The following is a 7,344-nucleotide window of genomic DNA, read 5'->3' on the forward strand; positions in this document are numbered from 1 at the left end:
ACTCCGAGAGCTGACCCCACGGGCCTACCCCGACCAGGACCGATCCCTATTGTCTGGAGGGAATCAGATGAATCCTGAAGGGAACTGTGCTGACGGACTAAGCCTAGGTTCCATTATTCCCTCTCCACTGCTGCGGAGAGAGGAGACAGCATGCCAACGCCACCGTCCAGATCGACTAGGAACCAGTCCAGCGACAGTAGCCTGCCGGACCTCCACCTTGCTACAAACAACAGCTACAGAGTATCTTCCACGTGCTTCCCATCCACTAGCACTCAGTTCAAAGTATCCGCTTCTAGCACAGTAATCTCTGATGCAGAGAAACATTGTACTAGCGCTGTATAGAGCCAGAAGCCGCCTGCATCTGGTCGAGACATGATCTAGTGGCCAAGTGGCACAAATGCACCCTTCAATATAAAAATATAGTAATAAGTCTGTAGATAGTTCAATTAAGTTCTAATCATAACACTAAGCCACTTATGGAATGTATTTCATGAACGTGCACTAGAACATGTATATAAGTTAGTGATTCATCAGTTATTAATAATTTTGATAATAAAAATAATATTTTCATAATACATATTTCATATTAATAAATTTAATAACCTCTTCATCACACTTTGCTATGGAAGTCATTGAAGTTGATCCCTCCTCTCTTCCTGTAAATCTTGCATTGCCCTATTGCCTTCTTCGTGGCCTGGAAACCTTCCTTGCTGAATTAACCAGTGTTACCCTTACCAGTGCTTCCTGGAAAACCAAGAGCAAACATTGCCCTGGCCCAGGCTCTGCCATGTCACAGACATGAGCTGGGGCCCAGGCACTTATCCTGGAACTGTATGACCTCTCCATCCCCAAGGTAGACAGCTGCGTGTTTGAAAAGGGAGTAAAAGGATACAGAGTTTTCTATGGGGAAGAGCACAATGTCCCCAGGCTGCATTTGTCCCTCTGCCTCTTCATAGAAGACCTTCCCAACACTTCTGGCTGCATTGCCGGGGAGGCTGGTTATAAAGCATAAGTTACAATACCAGGTGGGGAATTTAATCAGAACCATATCTGGTGTGAAACCCAGGAACACTGAAAAGATAAACTTTCACTTGCTAAGCTGGTTTCTAAACTACTGCTACACTAGCTGGCTGCCAAAGCTGGCTCCAGGAACGCAGCAGAGGCTGTGACTACTGTGGCTGGCTCCCAGGCTTGCGGGGACCCAACGCTAGCTCCTGGGAGTGGTCGTCTTCGAATGTGTGCAGGCAGCTTTCTCTCATTACTACAGATGAAGGCAATGGAACAGGTTGCTCAGGAAGGCTGTGGCTGCCCCCTCCCTGGAGGTGTTCAAGGCGAGGTTGAGTGATATCTTGATCATCCTGGGCTAGTGGGAGGTGACTCTGCCCACCATAGGAGTGTAGGAATTGAAGATCTTGAAGATCCCTTCCAAGCCAAACCATTCTAAGATTCTGTAATCCCCCTTGCATGGCAATGAAGTGTGGCACAAGAGGCTGTGCAGTCCCTGCTGCATTTGTCTTGGTTTCACTCTTGCTCTCCTTTTCCCACAAGTTCCTTTCCCCGAAGCCACTGCTGAGTGAGCTCCAACTCTGCTGCAGCCAAGCAGCTGATAGCCAACCTACAGCACCCCTGAGGGAACTTGAGACCATTTCCTCTCATCCTGTTGCTTGTTAGGAGGGAGAGGAGACCAAGCCCCAGATCATTCCAGCCTCCTTTCAGGGAGCCCTAGAGAGCCACAAGGTCTCTGCTCAGCCTCCAGTTCTGCTGACAAAGGCTCCCCAAGGTGGTCTCCCTCTGTGCCCAAACTTCCCTGAAAGGAAGTTGGAAACTCATAGAATTGGTCCATCCTCCCTAGCAACAAGTGATGGGAAAAGAGGAGATGGCCTCAAATTGCACCAAGGGAGGTTTAGGTTAGCCCCAACTGCACAAAGGGTGGCATATTGGAGGTAGCCACCTACCAGGAGGTTCTAGACAACTGCTGAGGAGCAGAGCTTCTGGCTCTCTAAAACACCCTGAAAAGAGGTTGGAGCCTGGTTGGGTTTGATCTCTTCACCACAAGTAGACAGGCAGGGAGGAAATGACCTCAGCTTGCAGCACGAAAGCTTTAGGTTGGACATTAGAAGAACTTTCTAATGTTCCCAGAGACTGGCACAGGCTGCCCAGAGAGGTGTCTGAATCCCTCTCCCTGCAGGGATTTCCAAGAGGCAGAGAGGTGGTGCTGAGGGCAAAGGTTTAGCACCAGCCCTGGTAGAGTTAGGTAATGGTTGGACTCCATGGTCTCCAATGTCTTTCCCAACTAAAGCAATTCTAAGACTCTGTGATCCTGGCTGCAAGCCAAGCCCAGCCCCAGCATCAGGTGTCAGGGGGTGGTGCAGGAGTCCTTGCTGCAGGAGAGCTCTGAGGAGCCTTTTGATGGCTCTGAGGAGCAGGATGCCAAGGTCCCCAAGGCACAGGTGTCCTGACTGGCCAAACACAAGGCCTACATCCCGGACCCTGCTCACCTCCTGCTCCTGCACAACACCAAAATCCTGCTGCAGAGCCACAAGGCCACAGGGAGCCCCTGCCCCAGGCCTATCCATGCCCTGGGGCCAGCAGTGGTGTCCAGCAGCCTGAGCTGGTGCTGTCCTTCTCTGCAGCCACAAGCCTTTGGTCAGAGCTGTCTGCCCCTGTGCAGCTGAGGAGGGCAGGGATGGGGCAGCTGGGTGGGCTCCTGGCAGCAGCCCCAGGTCAGCCCAGCACAGCTGCATGGGGACACATTGTCTGCTCTAGGACATCCAGGCAGTACCTTCTGCATTGTCTTGTGCTCTCTGCTTTATTGTCATTGTAGATGTTGGGGGAGGGCAATGGGGACATTGGATGGAGGCAGCAGTACTGAAGCCGCTAAGGAATGCATGGCAAGGCAGCTGCAGCAAGCAGAAGGGAAGAGCTCCTGCTCAGCAAAGGTCCTTCCCTGGGCTGAGGCGTTGGGGTGTGTGGGGCAATGCTGAGGCTCCTCTGTGGCTCAGGGCTGGTCATCCTCAGGCTGATGTGGCTGTTGCCAGTCCCTCACATCACAGCATACGAACTCCTGCAAAGTCAGGGTGCGTGGGTGGGCAGGCTGTACTCTGGCCTAAAAGGGATGGATTGTCCCCTGAGGCCCTGCCCTTCCCATCCCATGCTGTTGTGTCTCCCACTATGGCAGCTGGAGCCCAGCACTCTGGGATAACCCAAAGTCCTCCTGGGGACTCCATCCCTGTTTGGGGACTTCATTCCTCCCAGACACCCCATCTGTTCTGAGACACAGGCAGCCCTTTCTGGGAACTGCACAGTCCTGCTGGGGCCCCCTTCTTTCTAGGGACACCACTGCCTTGCCTGTGACCCTGCTTTGACAGCACCCCATGCCCCTCCCAGAGAAACACATATTTCTTGGGGTAACCCATCCCTGCTGGTGACTCAGCCCTCCCTTGGCCCTCACACTCCTGATGGGGACCCAGCCACACCATGGACCTTAGCCCACTTGGATAAGTCACAGTCCTCTTGGGGACCTCAGTGTTCTAGGGGATATCAGTCCTCTTGGGGTCCTTGCATCCTTCCCAGGCACCCCAGCCCCCTTTGATGTCTCCAGGCCTTCCCATCACCCCAGAGACCTGACTGGAAGGGCTGACAGTGGAGATACTCACAGCTATTCCTTGCCATCTCTGGCATTTCCACCTGCAAGAAAAATGTGTCCATGTACAGAGGACCAGACTGTGTCCACCACTGTCCCAAGCACTGTTCCCATCACCTGTGGGCCAGCCCTTGGGGATATTGGTGTAGGATGCAGAGGCAGGGCTGCTGTGGGTGCAGGAGCCATTTCTCCATGGCCATGATGCCCAGCTCTGTGCTCACCAGTTGGCAGTAGAAGTCTGCCAAGCCCAGAAGCCAGAGGGCAAAGTGGATGCAGTTGTTGGTGGTTAGGTGATAATCAGCTTTGCTGTTCATTGCCTCATTGACTTTTCTGCGTAATTCCTTGAGGTCGACCCCTCCTCTCTTCCGCCAGATCTCGCATTTCCCCCTGTCATCCTTCATGCCATGGAAGCCTGCCCTGCTGATCCGACCGCTGTTACCCTCACCAACCAGTCCTGGAAAACCAAGAGCCACCATTGCCTGGCCCAGGCTCTGCCATGTCACAGGCACAAGCTGGGGCTCAGGCACTTACCCTGGAAGTGTATGACCTCTCCATCCCCAAGGTAGACAGCTGCATGTTGGAATAAGTAGGAAGAGGATGCAGAGCTCTGTATGGGGACAAGCACAATGTCCCCAGGCTGCATTTCTTTCTCTTGCACTTCATAGAAGATCTCGCCATGCTCAGGGATGCTCTTCTTCAGCAGGAACTCAATTGCCTGTCTTGGCCTCGCCTAATGGCATCATGGAGAGAAGGTGAGGAGGGGGCAGAACAGGCCCCACCAACCCAAACATCCCCTGACTCCCCCATGCTGCCAGACAAGGTCTCCCCAGGCTCCTACTTACAGGACTGCTCGACATCTGCAAGGAGAGAGGAAGAGAAATGGGGTCAGCAGCTGTGCCTGGAGGGCAGAGTCCCACCTGCCACTACACCCTGCCCGTGATGGCTGCTGCCAGGGCAAGGGCTTGGCTCAGGCAAAAGTCAGCCTGTGCCTCCTTGCTGCTCAATGGTGAAGACATCCTGGGACAAGCCCTGTGCCTCCGCTCCCTCCCTGTCCCAGTGGGAGCATGTCGCAGGCAGCTGCCTGCAGAGGGCTGTGGAGATGGCAGAGTCCTTACTGAGGAACCCATAGATGAAGTCCTTTGGAGGGACCCAGTGGTGGAGCTGGGCTGCTGGCACCTCCAAGAAGAGCTCTGGGAAATGCATTAGGGATGAGTTAGGTCTGTAGGCGCTAGATCCAGGATGACCTTTTCTATTTCCTATGACCATGAGATGTGTAGAAAGACTGTAAACAAAACCTGAGCACAGCACAGACTCTGTGAAACCCTGGCTGGGGCCTTCTGCTTCTTCAGGCTGAGGCTGATCTGCTAATTGCAACTAAATGTTAAGTTTGGGAACAGAGGGAGATGACCTGGGATAGCCTGGAAATACTCCTGACTTTCAGGCCTGTGCTGTGGCATCCAGCATCCACATTCCCAACCACTGGAATCTGCACAGCGCTGAGTGCCGGGCTGCAGGGCAGGCAGGAGGTGCTGTGAGGCTGCTGTGGCAAGAGTGGTGCTAGCATGGGTGGCAATAGGAGGGATAGGCAGCAGGAGGGGTAGGTCCTAGCACAGGTGGGTGCTAGCAGGGGAGTGCAAGCAGGAGATGGTTCTAGCAGCAGCTGAGTGCCAGCAGAGGCCGGGTGCCAGGCTCACTCTTCCCCTCTCCCCACAGCTGAGCACCCTGGGGCAGACCCTGTGAGCCCTGGCCAGGCTGTTCCTCCAGACCCAGTGCTGGGTGCCACAGGTGTGTGGGCACTGGCAGAGGGTTCCTGGTTAGGGGCTGGAGCAGAGTGCTGGCAGCTTTGGCATCCCCCTTGCATGGCAATGAAGTGTGGCACAAGAGGCTGTGCAGTCCCTGTTGCATTTGTGTTGCTCTCACTCTTGCTCTCCTTTTCCCACACGTTCCTTTCCCCAAAGCCACTGCTGAGTGAGCTCCAACTCTGCTGCAGCCAAGCAGCTGTTGGCCAAACTGCACTGCTCCTGGGGGAACTTGAGACCATTTCCTCTCATCCTGTTGCTTGTTAGGCGGGAGAGGAGACCAAGCCCCAGCTCATTCCAAGCTCCGTTCAGGGAGCCCTAGAGAGCCACAAGGTCTCTGCTCAGCCTCCAGTTCTCCTGACAAAGGCTCCCCCAGGTGGTCTCCCTCTGTGCCCAAAGTTACCATTCGGTGTCAATCACCAAGCAGCCCCAGCTTGAAGAAGCACAAAGCCCCAGGCAGGTTTCACACTTTGCACCGTGCCCAGATTTCCCTTTGTGTCTTTGTCCACCTCTCACAAAGACAAAGAGCAGGAGAGGTCAGCTGCAATCAGCAAAGTCATCCTGTGCTTCCCAGCCGCTAAAGGTGGAGACATCCCGGGACGAGCTCTGTTCCTCCCCTCCCCCTGTCCCAGCGGCACAGCATCGCGGGCAGCTGCAGGCAGAGGGCTGCCGAGACGGCAGAGTCCTTACCAGACTTGCCATCGGCGATGTCACTAGGTCCGAGCCGGTAACGGAGCTGGGCTGCTGGCACCTCCAAGAAGGGCTTTGGGCAATGAAGGAGAGCTGAGCTGGGCTGGGAGGTGCTGGATCCAAGCTGACCTCTCCTTCTTCCTGTGATTATAAGAGGCACAGAAAGACTGAAAGCGAAACCTGGGCAAATACAAACTCTGTGGAAACCTTCCTGTGGCTTTCTGCTTCTTCAAATTGGAGCTGATCTGCTAACTGCTACTGAATGTTAAGTTTGGGAACAGTTTCCCCCCACTGCTGTGGCACCCAACATCCACATTTCCCACCTCTGGAATCTGCACAGTGCTGAGTGCTGGGGTGCAGGGCAGGCAGGAGGTGCTGTGAGGCTGCTGTGGCAAGAGTGGTGCTAGCATGGGTGGTGGTAGCAGGGATAGGCAGCAGGAGGGGTAGGTCCTAGCACAGGTGGGTGCTTGCAGGGGGGGTGTCAGCAGAAGGTGAGTGCTGGCAGGGATGGCTTGTAGCAGGGATTGGTCCTAGCAACAGCTGAGTGCCAGCAGAGGCTGGGTGCCAGGCTCACTGCTTCTCTCCCCACAGCTGGGCACCCTGGGGCAGACCCTTTGAGCCTCAGTGCTGGGTGCCACAGGTCTCTTGGTACTGGCACACTGACCGTAGCCAGGGGCTGGAGCAGGAGGGTGGCAGCTTTGGCATCCTGTCACTGTCATCACTGTGCCTCTAAAGATCATGGAGCAGATCCTCCTGAAGGCCTTGCTAAGGCTTATAGGAAATGAGGAAGAGGTGGTTGGTGTTAAGCAGCATGGCTTCAGCAAGGGCAAGTGATGCCTGAGGGTCATGGTGGCTTTCTCCTGTGGAGTGACAGCAGCAGTGGAGAAGGGAAGAGCTCCTAATGACATCCTCCTGGCCATGTGTGAAGTGTTTGACCTTGTCCCCATGATGTCCTGGTCACCAGGCTGGAAATGCATGGACCTGAGGGGTGGCCACTGGCTGGATGAGGAATTGGCTGGAGGGTGCCAAGTGGTGTCCCTCAGGGCTCTGCACTGGGACCAGTGCTGTTCACCATCTTTGTCAGCAACATGGGCAGGGCCACTGAGGAGCCCTCAGCAGGTCTGCAGATGACTCCTAGCTGTGTGGTGTGGCTGAAACATTGCAGGGAAAGGATCCATGCAGAGAGACCTGGACAAGCTCAGAGGCTGGCCC

This window comes from Dryobates pubescens, chromosome 17 (assembly GCF_014839835.1).
Source record: "Dryobates pubescens isolate bDryPub1 chromosome 17, bDryPub1.pri, whole genome shotgun sequence".
Classification (NCBI taxonomy): Eukaryota; Metazoa; Chordata; class Aves; order Piciformes; family Picidae; genus Dryobates; species Dryobates pubescens.